Raw genomic sequence first — 20,899 nt, 5'->3', positions numbered from 1 at the left:
TTCTTTAAACCTTCCCCTCTCCACCTTACCAACGAGCGCAAGGAGCCCAGGGACATCTTTGTTACAAAGATCAAGACAATTTAATCAGCTGCCTCTGCCACATCCCTCCCTTCCACTAGTCCACCTGGCTAAACATCCTTGAGTGCACTCTTCTTCCACCTAGCTCTGAGCTCACACCTTTCTCTAGGTTTCTCTATCTCTGATCATACCCTCGCCAAGCTCATCTCGTCCATGAGATCCACCTCCTGTTCCCTCTATCCAATTCTGACTAAACTGATCACCCAACTTCCCTAAGATAAAAGCAAAATACTGTGGATGCTCAGCAACTTTAGATCCTGAGCTCTCTCCTCCATCCCCAACCCCTTTCCGATCCCCTTTTCCAATAATTTATAATTTTTATATATTATTTAATATATTTTTCTTTTCCCACCTATTTCCATTATTTTTAAATGTATTTCCATCCATTGTTTTATCTCTACTTTTTAGCCTATTTCGATCCCTTCCCCCCCACCCCACCCCCACTGTCACTTGCACGTCCTGCTTTCTATCCTTAATGTCATCATTAGCACATTCCTCAACTAATATCACCACCGTCAACACCCCTTTGTTCTTTTGTCTATGACATCTTTGGCAATCTCTTCTTTGCCTCCACCTATCACTGGCCCTCTATCCAGCTCTATCCCACCCCCCTTCAACCAGCTTATATTCCACCTCATTTCTATATTTCTTAGTGCTGATGAAGAGTCATACAGACTTGAAACATTAATTGTATTCCTCTCCACAGATGCTGTCAGACCTGCTGACTTTTTCTAGGTATTTTTGTTTTTCACCCAACTTCCCTTCCTGGCCCCTAGGTTAGCTGATATTGTAAACTGTTCTCTCTCTTCAGGTGTCACCCCTCCCTCCTTTAAATCTTTCGTTATCACCCCTCTCCTCGAAAAAAACCCTCGACAACCATCATCCCATCACCAAACTAATTTTCCTCTTCAAAGTCCTTGAATGTGTTATCACTCCCATCTTCATTCAAATTCATTCCCATCTTTCCAGGAACTCCATGTTTAAATCTCTCCAATTACATTTCTGCCCCACCACAATATCATAAAAACTCTCATCAAAAATCACAAATGACATCCTATTTGACTGTGACAAAGGTAAACTATCCCTCTTCAGTCTTCTCAACCTGTTGGCATCCTTTGACACAAGTGACCATACCACGCCTCTCCAATACTTCTTTACTGTCATTCAACTGGGTGGGACTGCTCTCATCTGGTTCCGTTCTTATCTATCCAAACATAGCCAAAGAATCACTTAATGGTTTCCCTTCCTGCTGTCATATGGCTACTAATGTTCCCTGAAGATCTATCCTTGTTCCCCTGTTTCTCATCTACATGCTGACCTCAGCTGCATCATCTGAAGGCACAGCATTAGCTTTCACACGCGCTGGTGACACCCCAGTTCTACCTCTACCACTGCTCTCAACTCCTCCACTGTTGCTAAATTATCAGACATCCAGTACTAGATGAGCAGAAATTTCCTCCAATTAAATATTAGAAAGACTGAAGCCATTGTTTTTGGTCCCCACTCCAAACTCTGTTCCCTAGATACTGGCGACATCCTTCTCCCTGACAAGAGTCTGAAATTAAGCCAGCCAGTTTGCAATTTTGGTGTCATATTTGATAGAGGAGATGAGCTTCCAACCTCAAACATGCCATCACTAAGGCCGCCTGTTTCCACCTCCGTAACATCACCCAACTTTATCTGCTGCTGAAACCCTCATTCATGCCTTAGTTACCTCTCACCCAATTATTCCAACAACTATTCTCTCCTAAAAAAACTCAGGTCTGACAGCATCTGCGGAGAGGGTTACAGTTGATGTTTCAAGTCCATATGACCCTTCATCTGAACTAAAAAATATAGAAAATGAGATGAAATATAAGCAGGTAGAGGGGGATGGGACAGGAGCTCGATAGGGCTCATTTCTATATTTTTTAATTCTGATGAAGGACTCGAAACGTCAACTGTATCCCTCTCCACCGATGCTGTCAGGCCTGCTGAGTTTTTCCAGATATTTTTGTTTTTATTCTAGATTTCCAGCATCCGCGGTATCTTGCTTTTAACTGTTCTCTCCTGGCTGGTCTTGAGCTCCCCCAAAACTCTGTTGCCCATGCCTTAAATAGCAGCAAGTCCTGTTCACTTGTCACCCCTATGCTTGCTAACAGACAATGCTTGACCAGGAGCCAAAGCCTGATTTTAAAATTCTTATCCTTGTTTTCAAATCCCTTCATGGTCTCATACATCTCTATCTCTGTAATCTCCTCCAGTTTCACAACCCTCATATCTGTGCACCTCTTATTCTGGTATCTTATGCATCCCCAATATTAATTGCTCCACTAGTAATAGCCGTGCTTTCAATTGCCTCGGCCCCAAGCTCTGGAATATCAGCCCTAATCCTGTCTGCCTCTCTACCTCACTTTCCTCCTTCAAAAAGCTCCTTAAAACCTACCTCCTAGAACAAGCTTTTTGTTATCTGACCTAGTATCTCATCATACTTTGTTTTATAATGCTTTTGTGAAGCAACTTGGCATGTTTCATTATGTTAAAGGCATTTACATCAATATAAATTGTTGTTACCACCAAAGGTGAAGGGCTGAATGTTATAGAGACAAATTTGGAACAGAATGCGGTCCACCACCAACAGCCAATCCCACCATCAATCCCCCTCACCCCAACTGGAGTAAAAGCATTTTAGAGATGATTTAATGGAGGTTTAAGATTACACAGGATTATGATAAAAGTTGCCTGCAACAGATTGTTTCACGTGGCTGATGAAACAGTAACAAAGAGGCATGAAACTAAATTACCAAAATGATTAAAGGGAAAGTTAGGAAACAGTGCTTTGATGGGGGGAGTGGGGGTGGTGGTGGTGGTGGAGGAATGGAGTGTGGGACGGCACTGTGAAATTCTTTAACACAAACGATTGCTTAGCTCACATAAGGAAAAAAAATGGGCTTGATGATCTGAATCATCTGTTTCTGTGTTGTAACATTCAGTAATTCTCAAATATAGTAGACATGATGTATTATGTACATACTGAGGTCTCAGCTTAATTTAGCAGATCATTAAAAATCAGGTAAATTTAACAGCATTGATGAACAAATAAAATTTAAAAGAAGAATGAAACTTCTTCCCACAGAATTATAAGGCAATGGAATTCACTTCCATGGTTATAGGTTGAGGCAGAAACTCAGGCAACACAAACTTAGATTCAACAGACAGATCTAGTAAAAAGGGTTCAATGTATATGGGAACAGAGTAGCTAAGCATGATTAAAACTATCTGCTTGTATAGAGGACAAATGCCCAACAAACACAGGTTTGTTGGTCCAAGCTTTCTGTTTCAATGTTTGGATTTATACAAGAAATATTGTAGATTTAGGTAAAATATAAGACTGTAGTGTTCAGTAGTTTCTGACAAATAGTAATCTGAATAAAAATATCAAGCAATAGTTTCTACAGATACAGAATTTAAACAGTTCAAATGGAGATAGTTAGACTACATGAGTTTATTTTTAAAAACTTGTATGATCACACACTACTGCCTGCCATAAGTACCAACATACATTTTAAACTTTCATGGAGTGTTGTTTGTTGAAAATTTATTGAAATTCATCAGAAAGTTCCTTGCATATTTTAGCATTACAAAATTCTAAGTCATCCAAATGATTCACTTTACACAAGAATAAATTATTTTTTTCATAATTTCAGTTCTACTTCATGCTTATGCAACTTCATTTTACGTTGTTATGCGTGTCCGCATAATAAAAAAAATTAAAATATTCCAAAGTGTTTTAACTATTGCTAATTACAGGTCATATACTACATAATTTGCATTGACAAAAGCAGCTTTGGTTTTATTACAACACAAATTATGCAGTCTAACTTGGATATGGAGTCATCTGAGAGCTAAACAAAAACACCAACTTTGCACCAGCTGGAAATTTGTATTTTAAAGATTTCCCAGACAGCCTGTAAATAACCTGGGTACTTTTAGGTTTCATTGTAATCCACTTAGTTTAAGAAAAAATATAACAGTCCTTTCGCACTTTTAAAATTAAGCAGAATTTAAGTAAGTGCCAGTGGGAGAACATCTGCACATGCTTCATCGTAAGCACGGAACTCAGTTTTCCTGAAGGACCAATGCAAAGCCAACAGTATTAATGTACCTAACTGCCGTTTGTCAGTCTATGCAAGCAACTGTAGTATAACAGTGCCCAGTAACAAAGGCGCTAATAATTTACCATCTAAAGTGAAGTAAGGTGTCGTTGACGGTGCTATCAAGCAGCACTTCCACAGCAATAACGTGCTCAGATCGGGGCTGGGAATTCTGAAGTGACTAACACTGCCTGACTCCACGAAACCTCTCCACCATTTGCAAAACAGAAATCAGTGATGTGATGGAATACTCTCCACTTGGCTGGGTGAATGTAGCTCCAACAGGATTCAAGCTCAACATCATCCAAAACGAAGAAGCCTGCTTGACTGGCACTCCATCCACCACTGACGCACAGTGGCAGCAATGTGTGCCATCTACACTATGCACTACAGCAACTCACCAAGGCTCCTGCAAAAGCATTTTCCAAACCCTCAATCTCTACTACCTAGAAGAACAAGGGCAGCAGATGCATTGGAACACCACCACCAAATTCCACTCCAAGCCACACATCATCCTAACTTGGAGCTTTATCACCATTTCTTCACTGTCACTGGATCAAAATCCTGGAACTACCTTCCTAACACCAGAGTGTGTATTTACATGGCATGGACTGTTGCGATTCAAGGCAGCAACTTACCATCACCCTCTCAAGGGCAACAACACCTACATCCCATGAAAGAATCAAAAATCTTAATCTTTAGCTCACTGCATAAATTACAGAGTAACTCTTTCGAGTACAAACACGTTTCCATCTGTTCCTATTCAGATGAAGTTACATTGTTTCATAGTTTACCATTGTGAGATTTGAACTCTTGATCTTGGGGTTACAAGCCCAGTACCATAACCACTTGGCTACGTCAACATAATTATCCCCACTACTGAATAATTTCACCTGTTAGTCTGTAAACAATATGTCTCAAAAACTAATGGACAGATTCCAATGACACTTGGTACACAAAGAGGATATGGTCCAAGGAAGAACTCTGCGGTTTTTGGCGAAGAAGCGAATCTGGACCCTGGAATTTTTTTTTAAGGATCCGTTATCAGTGGGAGATAGGGCAAAGTGACTTTTTTTAAATGTTGTGGCTTGTTTCATTTAGAATGTTATGCTTGTTTTAGAAAGTCGTGGATTGTCTCAGCTGTGAGTTTGTCAGAGCTGTCAAAATATGAGCAAAGAGTTTTCAGAGCAAGTTGTTGATGCAGATTGGCCTGAAGTCTGCTTTTTTTTCAGCTTTGTAGTTACAGGCCATCAAGGCAGAGTTGTTTATCCTGATACAGTCTGAGACTTGAGTGCTTAGACATGTTGGCAATGAAATCCAGTCCATCTAATATATTTATGCAAAAACTCACCACAAATTCAACTTACTTGCAACAGAACATGGACACAGAGTTTGCAAATTGGCACAGAGAGAGCATCAGCAGAAAGAGAAAACCAAAGACGACTTAGGAAGAGGCCATTCGGCTCATCATGTCTGTGCCAGCCAGAAAAAGATGAAAAGGAAACTAGCCACTCATTTTAATCCCACTTTCCAGCACCTGGTCCGTAGCTTTGCAGGTTACAGGGCTTTTGGTGCAGATCCAAGTACCTTATCAATGAGAGGGCTTGGCCTAAATAGCCAAGTGGTTATGGTACTGGGTTTGTAACCCTAAGATCAAGAGTTCAAATCTCACAATGGTTAAAATCATGAAACAATGTAATTTTTGGGCTTGGCCTAAATGGCCAAGTGGTTATGGTACTGGGTTTATAACCCCAAGATCAAGAGTTCAAATCTCATAATGGCAAACTATGAAACAATGTAACTTCATCTGAAACAGATGGAAACATGTTTAAGCTTGGCCTGAATAGCCAAGCGGTTATGGTACTGGGTTTGTAACCCCAAGATCAAGAGTTCAAATCTCACAATGGCAAACTATGAAACAATGTAACTTCATCTGAAACAGATGGAAACAGGTTTACTCAAAAGAGTATCAAGAGTTCAAATCTCACAATGGCAAACTATGAAACAATGTAACTTCATCTGAAACAGATGGAAACGGGTTTGTACTCGAAAGAGTTACCTTATAAATGAGTTGAACGTTTCACCCTCAACCGATTTAGGCAGTGAATTACAGACACCCACCTGGGTGAAAAAGAATTTCATGTCCTCTCTAATCTTTCTACCAATCACCTTAAACCCTTTGGTAATTGACCCCCTCGAATAGGGGAAACAAGTCATTACTGTCTACCTTATGCAGGCCCCTCAAAACCGAGTGTACTGAGAGGAGACATGTACAATGAGCATGTAAAGCATAGATGATGCATCAAGTCAATGGACAAAAATAAAATGGGGAGCAGAGGAGAAATAAAAAAGATGGTTGCCAAGGAGTAAAAACAGAAGTGGTGATTGATGAGCAGGAAAAGGCAAGGGAGGATGATGGTCACCGCAGTAGAAGGGATAGGTAGATCATATGTAATAAGCACAGAAAAATTCATGGAAATAATTGCAGTGCAAAACAAGCGTAAGAGGGTAAGACTATGGAAAAGAGGATCTACACACTGGTCTGTAGGATAAGAGACAAGTGAGCCTACTATGGTATGGAAAGGGAGAAAATGAAACACATGGGCGAGGGGGAAATTCGCATACGAGATGGAATACATGGTAGATGAAGAGAATGCAACAGAAAGGGCATATACTATTTGAGGACATACAGTTATTTGGTGTTGCAACTTAGACCCACTGCTCCATTTAATCAACTTGTGATTGAGAGTCACCACAAAACCTTGTTGGCAATCAAAATGGCTTGCAACATGAACATTACAATTACTTCTGAAAATTGCCTTGAACAAATTACGTACAATTACTTAAAGAAGCAAAATGTGAAGGCATCAAAAACCCAGAATTCACATGCACCCACTCTGCTGTAGGACAGGGCATAAAGGAAAATAACTAGACAACTATTTAAAATACTAATTGTGCTAATAAAAACATATCTGGACTGCATAAGTGCAATACAATTAGCTCAAATTAAGTGTGCAATAAAATACCCACAATTACAACTGTAGATGGGACACTTTTTTACAAAACTTGCCTTCTGAAAATTTTGAAGAATATCCCCCTCCAAAGCACAAATATTGCAACTTGTCACTAAACCTTAATTTTTCCTCTCCCTCCAAAACAACAGAATTAAATTTCTTTACTTATGTTTTAAATTCCAAGACTTGGTTGTATCCAGTACAATGATTCCAGTGGAAAAGAAATTCTTACATAATTTCTAGCAGCTTTAAGATACTATTTTTAAAATGGACAACAATGCAGCAGTCCCTATACACATGTATATCTTCAATTTGTTGTTGCTTTTTATTTCGCAGTGGCGTAACTTTGTAGTGTGACTTACTTAGAATCAGCATTTAGCACATTCATGATCTTATCTTTTGCCAGAAGGCATAACTTTCAAGAAATTTACCACAAAAATGATCGATTTCTGTCCTTGTCCATTACCCCACACGTATAAACAATTCAGGGTACATACACATACAAATGTTACGGGTTACAAGAATCACAAATCATATTGCCTTTGAAAAATAAACTCGGATACAACAAAATAACATATTCTATCCCAAAACTGTTTCTTTAATTATTACGCCCTGAAAAGGTCGACGTACATCCGCTTTATTACATCTAAGTATGTAAATCAAATCACCATAACACTGATTAAATCTAAAACTGCTTTAACATCTGCGAAATGTCCCGTCCCGAGTTTGGCAGAATCTGGGTGTCGCTCAACGCTCCAGCAGCTGCCTTTCTCGTGTCGAGAACAGAACCCAACATTCATCTGCCTCTCCCCCACCCCCACAACCCACTATCATGAGATCAGCTTTCGTGTAAATCACTGACAACCACTTCCCGGGATTCCACTTTTTCAGTCTAGGAACAGACAGGGCTCGGGAGGTAAAGGTTTCATCTTTTGTTCTTCAAAACCAAAATCATGATTTCGACCCCCCACCCCCACCCCCACCCCCCACTTTCCTTCCTTCTTTCTTTCTCTCTTCTGCAAAGTGCGCAATAAAACACAACTCTGGATGGGACACGTTTCCCTTTGACAAAACTTTCCTTGCAAACGTTACTGGAAATATATCCCCCACCCCCTCCACTTCCCTCCTCCAAAACAAAAATGCAGGAGTTTTGCAGCCATTCCCCTCCCAGTGCCTGGAGCTTCCCACCGAAGCCATACGGCGAATACAAGTTCTGAGGCGCGGCGGTTTCACCAACCCCCACCCCGGGGTCCCGAGGTCCCGGCCCGGGCCGCAGACACTCTCAGTAAATCACAGTCCCAATAAAGGCGGCTAATCAACGGCCAGGAAGGAAAAAGGGGGGAGCAGAAGGGAAAAGGGTGGAGAGGAGACTGGAAGCGGTCGAATTAAATCAATCCTGAGGTTTGACCGAAGTTTTAAACTCCGAACACCCGGTTCCCTCCCTCCCCGAGACTGAACCTACCCGGGAAGGAGGGAGGGAGGCGGCTGTGAATCCGCTCCGGCCCGGGCCGGGCCCCGGGGCTGACGCCATGTCAGAGACTCACTGGAAAACTTCACCCAAGCGGCTCCGAGCTGCGCCCCCCCCCCCCCCGAGTCCACCCGCCCGGACAGCCGCACTCCAAACCGCCCCCCCCCCCAACGGGCGCAAAGCCGCCCCTTTTTACCTTTTATTCCGCCTTTTGTCCTCTTTGCTCGGCTCGCTCCTTCTCTCTCTCTCTCTCTCTTTTCCCCGCTCCTCCCTCAACTTTCCTCCGACTCCCAGTGAAAAAAAACTGGCGACACTCAGACTGGAGGCGGAGCACGGGAGAGAGTATCCCTCCGCGGGGTGGGGGAGGGGGCACTGAGGGCGGTTATCACCAGGGGGAAGGGGAACTGGGAGCGGTGGGGTATTACCAGAGCGTGGGAGGGGGCAACAGGGAATGGAGGGGCATTATCACAATGCAGGAGGGGGTAATTTCGAATGGAGGGGGATTATCAGCAGGGAGGGACACCTGGGAATGGAAGGGGGGATTATTATAGCAGGGGCTGTAACTGGGGGGGGGAGGGGGGGTGGTTTAACAGAGGGTGGGACGGGGTATCTGCAAATGCAGGGGGATTAATCCCCAGTTGGGGGTAATTGGGAATGGAGGTGGATTATCAACCGGGGGCAGGGGTAACTGGGAAAAGAGGCGGATTATCACAGCAGGGGAGGGGGCAACTGGGAATGGAGGGGGATTATCACAGCAGTGCAGGGGGCAACTGGGAATGGAGGGGGATTGTCAACCAGGGGACGGTGTAAATGGGAATGGACGGGGATCCTCACAACGGGCGGGGGTAACTCGGAATGGAGGTGGATTATCAATCCGGGGAGGGGGCAACTGGGAACGGAGGGGGGATTACCACAGCGGGGCAGGGCCAACCGGGAATGGAGGGGGATTATCAACCGGGGAAGTGGGTAATTGGGAATGGAGGGGGATTATCACAGTGGGGAGGGGGTAACTTGGAATGGAGGGGGATTGTCACAGCAGGGCAGAGGATAATTGGGAATGGAGGGGGGATGATCAGACAGGGGAGGGGGCAACTGGGAATGGAAGGGGATTGTCAACCAGGGGACAGCGTAAATGGGAATGGACGGGGATCCTCACAACGGGAGGGAGTAACTCGGAATAGAGGTGAATTATCAACTGGGAATGGAGAGGGGATTATCAACCGGGGAAGTGGGTAATTGGGAATGGAGGGGGATTATCACAGTGGGGAGGGGGTAACTGGGAACAGAGGGGGATTATCAACTCAGGAAGGGGGTAACTGGGAATGGAGGGGGATTGTCACAGCAGGGCAGAGGATAATTGGGAATGGAGGGGGAATGATCAGACAGGGGAGGGGTTAACTGGGAATGGAGGGGGCTTATCAAAACAGGGGAGGGGTAACTGTGAATGGGGATATTACCAGAGGTTTGGAGGGGGTAACTGCAAATGCAGAGGGATTATCCGCCGGGTGGGGGTAATTGGGAATGGAGGTGGATTATCACAGCGGGGCAGGGGGTAACTCGGAATGGAGGGAGATTATCAACCGGGGGATGGTGTAAATGGGAATGGAGGGGGATCATCACAATGGGGAAGGGGTAACTAGGAAGGGAGTGGGATTATCAATCAGGGAAGATGGTAACTGGGAATGGAGGGGAATTATCAGAGCAAGGGTGGGTGTAACTGGGAATGGAAGGGGATCATCACAACGGGTAGGGAGTAACTAGGAATGGAGGCGGATTATCAACTGGAGGAGGGGGAACTGGGAATGCAGGGGGATTATCACAGCAGGGAAGGGGGTAACTGGGAATAGAGGGGATCATCACAGTGGGAGAGGGGATAACTGGGAATGGAGGGGGTTCTTCACAACGTGGGAGGGGGTAACTGGGAATGGAGTGGGATTATCAACTGGGGAAGGGGGTAACTGGGAATGGAGGGGGACTATCTGAGTGAGAGTGGGGTAACTGGGAATGGAGGGGTATTATCAGCTGGGAGGGGTTAATTGGGAATGAAAGGGTATTAACACAGCAAGGCAGGAGGTAACTGGGAATGGAGGGAGATTATCACAGTGGGGTTGAGGGGAAACTGGAAAAGGAGGGGGATTATCAAAGCACGGGAGGGAGTAACGTGGAAAGGAAGGGGATTATCGCAGCGAAGGAGGGGTAACTGGAAATGATGAACAGGTGGTAATTGCAAATGGAGTGGGATTAGCAACCCAGGGAGGGGTAACTGGGAATTGGTTGGGATTAACACAGTGGGGGAGGGTTAAGTATGAATGGTGGGTATTAGTGTGGGAGGGGTAACTGCAAATGGAGGGGGATTATAACAGTGGGGGAGGGGCTAACAGGGAATGGAGTGGATTATCACAGCAGAGGAGGGGGTAATTCGGAATGGAGGGGGGATTTCACAGTGGTACACAGCCAACTGGGTACGGAGGGGGATTATCAACCGGGGAAGGGGGTAACAGAGAATGGAGAGGGATTATCAACAGGGAGGGGGTAATTGGGAATGGAAGGGTGTTAACACAGCAGGGCAGGGGATAACTGGGAATGGGATTATCAAGGGGGAAGGGGCAACTGGCAATGGAGGAGATTTTCGCATCGGGGAGGGGGTAGTTGGGAATGGAGGGGGTGTATCAGAGGGTGAGGGGGTAATTGGGAATGTAGGGGGATCATCACAGCTGGGGAGGGGTAACTAGGAATGGAGGATGATTATCATAGTGGGGGCTGTAACTGGGAACGGAGGGGGAGTATCAAAGGGGGAGGGGTTAACTGGGAATGGAGGGCAATTATCAAAACAGCGTATGGTAACTGTGAATGGGGGGGTATTACCAGAAGGTGGGAGGAGCAAACTGCAAATGCAGGGGGATTATCCACCAGGTGAGAGAAATTGGGAATGGAGGGGTATTATCACAGCACGGCAGGGCCAATCGGGGAACGGAGGGGTATTATCACTGCGAGGAAGGGGGTAACTGGAAATGGAGGGGGATTATCAGCTGGGAGGGGGTAATTAGGAATGGGATGGTATTAACAATGCAGGGCAGGGGATAACTGGGAATGGAGGGGGGAATATCTACCGGAGGAGAGTGTAAACTGGAGATGGAAGGGTATTATCACAGCTGGGGAGGGAGCAACTTGGAATGGAGGGTGATTATTGCAGTGGGGGAGGGAGCAACTGGGAATAGAGGAAGATTATCACAGCCTAGGAGGGGGTAACTGTGAATGGAGGGGGATTATCAGAACGTGGGAGGGGGTAATTTCAAATGGATGGGGATTATCACAGCGGGGGAGAGGGTAACAGGGAATGGAGGGGGATTATCAGCGGGGAGGGGATAATTGGGAATGGAGGTGGATTATCACAGCAGGGCGGGGGTAACTGGCAATGGAGAGAGATTATCATAGCGGGAGCTGTAACTGTGAATGGAGGGGGATTATTACAATGGGGGAGGGGACAACTGGGATTGGAGGGGGATTATTAATTGGTGAAGGGAGTAACTGAGAATGGAAGAGGATTATCACAATGGGGAAGGGGGGTAACTAGGAATTGGTGTGGAACTATCGCAGTGAGGGAGGCGGTAATTGGGAATGGAGTGGGATCACCAGCTAGGAGGGGGTAATTGGGAATGGAGCGGGATTATCACAATGGGGGAGGGGGCAAGTGGGATTGGAGGAGGGTTATCAAAGTGGGAGAGGGGGCAACTTGGATTGGAGGGGGAATTATCAACCGGGGAAGAGAATAACTGGGAGTAGAGGGGGGATTAACACAGCGGAGAGGGGGTTACTGGGAATAGAGTGGGATTATCAACCGGGATTGGGTAACGGTCAATGAAGGGGGATTATCACAGTGGGGAATGTGGTAACTAGGAATGGAAGGGGATTATCAAAGTGATGGAGTGGGCATCTTGGAATGGAGGGCTATTATCAACCAGGTGAAGTCGGTAATTGGGAATGGAGGGGGATTATCGCAATGGGGGAGGGTAACTGGGAATGGAGGGTTGAATTATCACAGCAAGGGTGGGCTAATTGGGAATGTAGGGAGATTATTACAACATGGGAGGAGTGAATGCGAATGGATGGGGTGTATCAACCGGGGGAGGGGGCAACTGGGAATGGAGAGGGATTATCAACCAGAGCAGGGGGTAACTAGGAATGGTTGGGGATTATCAGCAGGGAGCGGGTAATTGGGAATGGAGGGGGATTATCACAGCAGGGCAGGGGGTAACTGGGAATGGAGGGGGATTATCACAACGGTGGAGCTAGTAACCAGGAACGAAGGGGGATTATCACAGTGGGGGAGCGGGCAACTAGGAAGGGAGGGGCATTATCGACCAACAGAGGAGGTAACTGGACATGGAGGGGGATTATCACAACGGGGGAGGTGTAACTGTGAAAGTTGGGGTATTACCAGAGTGTGGGAGGGGGTAACTGCAAATGGTGGGGGATTATAACAGTGGGGGAGTGCGTAACATGGAATGGAGGGGGATTACCAGTGGGGAGGGTGTAATTGGGAATGGCGATGGAATATCTCAGCAGGGCAGGCATTAACTGGCAATGGAGGGGAATTATCGTAACGGGAGATGGTGTAACAGGGAATGGAGGGGGATTATCATAGTCGGGGAGGGGTAAACTTGGAATGGAGGAGGATTATCAACTGGGGCAGGGGGCAGCTGGGCATGGAAGAGGATTATCAGCAGAGAGGGGGAACCTTGGAATGAAAGGGAATTATCAACTGGGGGAGGGGGAAACTTGCATTGGAGGGGATTTATCACAGTGGGAGAGGGGGTAACTTGGAATGGAGGGGGATTATTACAGCGGGGGAGAGGGTAACTGGGACTAGAGGCAGATTATCACAGCAGGGGAGGGGGTAACAGAACAGAGGGGGAGTATTAACCAGGGGAGCGGCTAACTTGAAATGGAGGGGAGTTATCACAGTGGGGGATGGTTAACAGAATGGATCGGGATTTTCAACCTGGGGAGGGGTTAACTGGGAATAGAGGGGGATTATCATAGCGTGGGAGGGGGTAACTGGGAATGGTGGGGGATTATCAACCAGCAGACGGAGCAGCTGGGAATGGAGGGGTATTATTAAACTGTGGGAGGGGGTAATTCGGAATGGAGGGAGATTATCACAACGGGGCAGGGGTATCTAGGAATGGAGGGGGATAATCAACCGGGGAAGGGGGCAACTGGGAATTGAGGGGAATATCACAGCAGGGTGGGGATAACTGGGAATGGGGGGAGGAATTATCATTGTGGTGTAAGAGTAATTGGGAATTTAGGGTAATTATCACTGCAGAGGAGGGCTAATTGGGAATGTAGGGGGATTATCACAGTGGGGAACGGCATGGGACAGCCATGATCATATTGAATGGTGGAGTAGGCTCAAAGGGTCAAATGACCTACCCCTGCTTCTATGTTTCTATGTTCCCATACTGGGAATCAAAAGCGATTTACACAGCAGTAGAAGTTAACGGGGGTGAAGGGGAATTATTATAGCGGCGCAGTAGGTATTAGGGAGTGAAGGAGGATTTTCATGGCGGGGAGAGGAATAACTGGGAACAAAGGGCATAATCACAGTGGTAATCGAAGGTGGTAATGTGGAATGAAGGGGTATTATCACAGTGGGGAAGGGCTAACTAGGAATGAAGGGGGATTATCACAGATGGGGAGAGGGTAACTGGGAAATGAAGGCATTTATCACAGTGGGGGAGGGAGTAACTGGGAATGTAGGGGGATTATCACAGCAGGGAAGGGGTAACTGGGGAATGAAGGAGGATTATCATAGATGGGGAGAGGCCCAACTAGGAATGAAAGGCGATTAGCACAGCGGGTGAGCAGGTTAACTGGGAATGAAGGATTATTATTGTAGGTTGTTGATTACCTTTTACAGTCAGAAGAAATCTTCATAGCCATACATAGGTTAACTTTATTGTCTCTTAGAACTATTTACAAATATACAGTGAAGGGTACAAGCTAAGAGCCGTCTCCATGCTTGCTGGTACACACGGCTCTGTCCAACACTTAACCAACCCTGGGTGTGGGTCATGTGTTCTCTTACATCACTGTGTGGGCAGAACTGTACTCAGTCCCACATTAACCCTATATGTGCCAGATCCTTATACTACACCTCTCCCCAAGACTTTACCCAATGTATTATAGTTTACCTTATTTTTACATTGTTATTACTATCATAGATATTCAATGTCATTATAACAGTATCACTACCACATCTCCCCCTTCAAACCCTTGAATTCAAAGGTTCAGTCAGTCTGGAGGCCTTTTAACCCTTGCATATCTTGTTTGTACGGCTGCCAGAGGAGTGGTAGGCTCTGTCGCTGCTGGTTCTGTAGGTTTGGAGAATGTCTGGCACCTGAGTATGTTCCTTGATATCTCTCTTCAAGTTTCTCCTGACTGTGCCCTCTGAGGTGCCAACCAGGTAGAAGCGAGGTTGATCCTCGTTCTTTCTAATAACAGTACCTTCTCTCTCTCGAGGTCTTGAATCCAGACCTTGTCACCTTCCTGTAATTGTGGCAAGTGTCTTGTACGGTACCTTCTGTTGGAGGCGGAAGCTTGCTTCTACCTGTGGGGCTGCTCCCATGCTTGGATGTCCTGCTAACCCTTGGTTAAGAACCCTGTTATGAGTGTTTCTTCAGCAGGGTTGGTCTTGCATGTGCATTGCACACACCTGGCAATTTGCAATGGTGTTTTCAACTGCACATTGGAAATGCCTGGCCACCTGCACTTGGTGATGCCCAGGTGGCCCTGGTGTAATTTTTAAAGGATCTTTGGCCGCAGGGAGACTGGGATGACCAGCCACTCATCGTAGATTAGGAGGTCATCTATAATTGTAAAGTGTTTTTGTTGTTCTAACCATGTTTCCATGGTCCCTCCATTTGCTCTCTGCTGAGGTCACCCTTACTGGCAGTTTCTGTGAATGTGGGCAGACTCCTCATCGCGCATTTGTTCCTGACGGATCTTTTGGAGTTTACTTGTGGTTGATGGCAGGTGTCACCTTGACAGTGGGGAGTATGCTTCCAGTCATTGAGGGTGATTGATATTCTGTTTTGTTGGGAATCCCACTGTAGCCCTTGAAAGTGTGTCTGCTGTTATCTGGTTTTTACCTTGGACATATACCATTTCATAGGCAAATCTCATGAGGCACAGGCGAAACCTCTGGATTCTGGGAGGCATCTTTGCTAGCTTCTTCTCGTCCAATATGGAGACTAGTAGCTTGTGGTCTATTTTGACTGTAATCTTGAGGCCGATGATATAGTCTGAAAACTTCTTGCGTGCCCATGAGAAAGCGAGAGCTTCTTTTTCTGTGACAGCGTATCTTGCCTCCATAATATAAAAGCAAAAAAACTGTGGATGCTGGAAATCTGAAACAGTGAATGCAGGAGACTAAATTGAGGGATGTGCAAGTGAAATGCTGCTTCACTTTGCCACTTTCAAAAACAGTTCCTCTGACATGTCTTCCTTCTTCCTTAACCAAGGTTTTCCAGGGCCCTCAACTGTGTCCAGCCCATCTCCCACGCATCCGCCCTCATACCTTCCTCTCCCTCCCAGAACCATGATATGGTCCCCCTTGTCCTCACTTATCACCCCACCAGCCTCTGCATTCAAAGGATCATACTTCGCCATTTCCACCAACTCCAGCATGATGCCACCACCAAACACATCATCCCTACACCACCCCCGGCGGCATTCTGCAGGGACCGTTCCTTCTGGGACACCCTGGTCCACTCCTCCAGCACCCCCTACACCTTAACCCCCTCCTACGGCACCTTCCCATGCAACTGCAGAAGGTGCATCATCTGTCCCTTTACTTCCACCCTCCTCACCGTCCAAGGGCCCAAACATTCCTTTCAAGTGAATCAGCACTTCACTTGCACTTCCCTCAATTTAGTCTACTGCATTCGCTGCTCCCAATACCATTTCCTCTGCATTGGAGAGACCAAACGCAGACTGGGTGACCGCTTTGTGGAACACCTTTGGTCTATCCGCAAGCATGACCCAGACCTCCCTGTCGCTTGCCATTTCAACACTCCACCCTGCTGTCATGCCCACATGTCTGTCCTTGGCCTGCTGCATTGTTCCAGTGAAGCTCAACGCAAAATGGAGGAACAGCACCTCATCTTCCGACTAGGCACTTTACAGCCTTCCGGACTTAATATTGATTTCAACAACTTCAGATCATGAACTCTCTCCTCTATCCCCACACCCTTTCTGATCCCCCTTTTTCCAGTAATTTATATATATTTTTCTTTTCCCACCTATTTCCATTATTTTTAAATGTATTTCCATCCATTGTTTTATCTCTACCTTTTAGCCTATTTCGATCCCTTCCTCCCACCCCACCCCCACTAGGGCTATCTGTCCCTTGGTCGTTCTGCTTTCTACCCTTAATGTCACCATTAGCACATTTCTTAGCTAATATCACCACCATCAACACCCCTTTGTCTTTTTGTCTATGACATCTCTTGGCAATCTCTTCTTTGCCTCCACCTATCACTGGCCCTCTATCCCGCTCTACCTGTCCCACCCCACCCCCCCCCCCACCCCCTTCAACCAGCTTATATTTCACCTCTTTTCTATCTTTCCTTAGTTCTGATGAACAGTCATACGGACTCGAAACGCTAACTATATTCCTCTCCGCAGATGCTGTCAGACCTGCTGACTTTTTCCAGGTATTTTTAACTTGTCTCCATGTCTGACAGCCCACTGATTGTGTAGTACACAGGTCAGCAACTTCCATCCAGTTGTTCCTGGTAGAGGACCACTCCCAGGCCTGTATATGAAGAATCGTCTGCTATGATGGTGGCTACGACTGGCTTGTAGTCAGCTAGAATGTCCTTTGGACAGCAGCATCACTTTGATGTGAGCGAATGCTTGCTCTTGATGTGAGTCCTAGCACCATGCATGGTCATTCTTAAGTCGATGTCTCAAGGTTTCTGTGATCTGTGCCAAATTCAGTAATAATTTTTCCAGCTGGTTCACCATCCCCAAGAATTGCTGGAAGTCTGGAATTAAGGATGGGGTTGGGAACTCATTGATAACCTTGTATTTTTGTGGGTGTGCTGGGATGCCTTTATTGCTGATGATGTAGCCCAGGAATTGAATTGATGTTTTGAAAAACTCACATTTGTCATTCAGCATCAGTCCTGCTTCCTGCATGTGCTCAAAGGCTGCTATGAATCTCTTGTCCCACCCACCATTGCGCTGTGAACTAACATATCGCCCATCTGGCAAATGACCCCCTGAAGGCCCTGCAAACTGGCCAACATTATATGTTGGCATATTTCTGGTGCAGCTGTGATTCCAAATGGCAGACGGGTAAAGCAGAATCTGCCGAAGAGGGCAATAACTAGTCTCATCAGCCTGGACTCTTCAACAAGAGGGAGTTGCCAAAAGCTGCTGTTTGCATTCAGTTTTGAAAAACTGTGCTCCTTAAGAGTTTAGTCAGGATTTTGTCCACTGAGGACATGGGATGTACTTTGCTGGCTAGAACTTTATTGAGCAGTGTCAGGTCAACGCAGATAATATGGACCTATTCGGTTTTAGGTCTGGGACCAACCCAGGACAACATATATTTGGTTGTGTGGCTGGGAAGATGACTCCCATGTTTGTCATCTCGTCCAGCTGCTGCTGCACTGCTTCGTGAGTGAGTGGTGGATCTAATGTGGTTTGAATGAGCTCACAGGTTTAGCATCCCCTCTCAATGTGATCCTGCGCGCGTTTTTCAGTCACCCCGGTCCTGTGAAGAGTTTCGAGATCTCACCTTTGTACTTGGAGCCAGGTGCTTGCTGGCTAACTTCATCAATCTTCTGTAACAGGTCAAGTTTAACACAGGCTTTGTGACTTAGTAATGAACAGTCCTGTTGTGGGTCACAAAGAGGATCTCACGCATTGTTTTATTCTTGTGTCTCAATGTCACCTGCAGGATGCCTTTCACCAGGAGCTTGAAGCCTCCTGCCCCATATAAGTGTGTTGTCAGCAGCATCAGCCGCTGGGTCACCAGCCCTGGTTCTTTGTCTGACAGGACTGTTACACTGGCTCCTATGTTTAATTTAAAATTTATTAAATGCCCATTGACTGAAATGCCCGCATTACAAAATGAGAAACCAAGATCTTTGACCTCACCCAAGAGCATTGCTTTTGTCTTTTCTGGGCTTGCAGTCTCAATTTCATGGATAATCTTTGGGCCTTCTGTGTGTTACAGAGTTTTTGCCTTTCGGAGTTTGCCATATGTCCAATCCCGTTGCACTGAAAGTGTTGGGCTGAAATTGCAAGACATTGATCTCGTCTGTGAGAGCATTAGCATGGCCGATTTGGGTATTGCTTCCCATGGCCTGGAGTGTCCCTGTGTCTTACTAGCTGAACTGTGCGTTGGTCTCTGCACCATGGTTCATTTTCTCCCCCTAAAATGGTTCTGTGTTGCTCATGGAGTTCCGACTGCCTAACTATCTGGATTGCCTTTTCCAGGGTTAGATTTTCCTTTGCTTGCATGAAGTCAGAGAGTGTGTCATCCACTACTCCTACCACTATTCTTTCTCTGATAAATTCAGATTTTAAGTCCCTATATTTGCAATCTTCTTCCATCCTGAAAAGGTCATTGATGAATGAATTGACAGGTTCTCCTGGCTGCGGGACTCACTTGTTAAATTTAGCTCTTTTGAGTATTTCATTGCTTCTTAGATTAAAATAAATGTCGAATAATGTTAGTACTTCTTCAAACCTACCAAACTATAACCAACACTCTACAACATGGTGGCAGCTTGTGAAAAAACCCAAAATCTCACAGAAGATTCATTGATTCCCTGTTTTGCAATAATGCCGTCTGCAATCGGGCCTAATGAGTAAAGCGATGTGTTAACCTGCTCTACTTCTGACTTTTTATCCAAACAAGAAGCAATGCTGTATCTTAGGAATCTTTTCCTCCAAATCCCCCAATTATTTGATTGATCTGAGCTTTGGTTTAGTCCGGGTTGACATGAAAGTGTGGAATTCTGATCCACGGTTACATTTTTTGAAAGTGTAGGTTCTACTTTAAGAGATTTCAGAATTTCTGGATGGTGTCGCCATTCACCTGCAGACAAAGGGATTTAATGTGCCCGCCAGTTATGGCAGGCTCCACTACAATGGTGTTCATGCTCAGTTTGACAATAAATTTCAACAATGGCTGCCTGGACCGACTGCCTGCAGAGTTCTCTTGCTCAGCATTTTACTTTAAAGTGACAAATTTATTGAATCCTGGCGTTTGCTTGCTGAGTTTAGAACTCGTGATTCTCCCGGATGTTTAAATTAATTATTTTTTCTGTTTTGAAGCAAGCACACCAACTTGGGGATCAGGCTTTAGTGACAAGTTTCTTCAAAATCACTTCAGAGTATGAATTATTCAGACTCTGTAGATTTGTCTGGAATTTTTAAAGATTTAGCTCAACTCTGCTTGGACTGCTGACTCTGCACTCCGGGATTTAAAGCAGGAGTTCCAAAGGAAAGTCAATGGGGTCTTCTGCTGCAGTAAGGAATTTTCAATTTCTGCCTTCAGCTTCTAAGCCTTTCTTTGGAGCTCTTTCTAGGTGAGTTTCCCAATGTGCCTCTGCTTCTGTAGCTTCTTTTCAAGTCAGAATGTTTGGTTAAATTTTTTTCTCAGTCTTCCAGCATTATAGTTTTTCTCTGCATTTTCTGTGAGGTTTTGGGTTTTTCCACAAGCTGCCACCATGTTTTAGAGTGTTGGTTATAGTTCGGTAGGTCTGAAGAGGATTTTGTAGTCAAATATAGGTTAACGGTAAGTCTTTATTGCCTCTTAGAACTACTTATAAATATACAGTAAATAGTACAAGTTACGAGCTGTCTCCATGCTTGCTGGTACACACAGCTCTGTCCAATGCTCAAAAGACCCTGGGTGCTCTTACATCACTGTGTGAGTAGTACTGTACTTAGTCCTACGTTAATCCTATGTGTGCCAGACCCTTATACTACAATTATCACAGCAGGGGAGGGGGTACCTGGGAATTAAGGAGGATTAACTCAGCAGGAGGGGTGCTAATTGGGAATGGAGTGGGATTATCACAGGGGGAGGGAAGTAAACTGTAATGAAGGGGGATTATCACAGTGGGGGAGGGAGTAAATAGGAATGAAGGGGATTAACATAGTTGGGGAAGGAGTAACTG

At 45.5% G+C, this 20,899-nt stretch overlaps 1 protein-coding gene across 1 annotated transcript in view; it reads right to left on the bottom strand.

The window, feature by feature from the left end:
* LOC121281041 (mothers against decapentaplegic homolog 5) overlaps positions 1 to 8,998 on the bottom strand; it is a 61,740-nt gene extending 52,742 nt beyond the window's left edge. The window contains exon 1 of the mRNA XM_041193634.1: positions 8,890 to 8,998. The gene's annotated coding sequence lies outside the window, so the exon portion shown is untranslated. The remainder of the gene's footprint in view (positions 1 to 8,889) is intronic.
* Between the last annotated feature and the right edge of the window lie 11,901 nt (positions 8,999 to 20,899).

This window comes from Carcharodon carcharias, chromosome 8, assembly GCF_017639515.1.
Source record: "Carcharodon carcharias isolate sCarCar2 chromosome 8, sCarCar2.pri, whole genome shotgun sequence".
Taxonomy (NCBI): Eukaryota; Metazoa; Chordata; class Chondrichthyes; order Lamniformes; family Lamnidae; genus Carcharodon; species Carcharodon carcharias.
The sequence above is the reverse complement of the archived record's forward strand: the minus strand, read 5'-3'. Positions and strand labels throughout refer to the sequence as shown.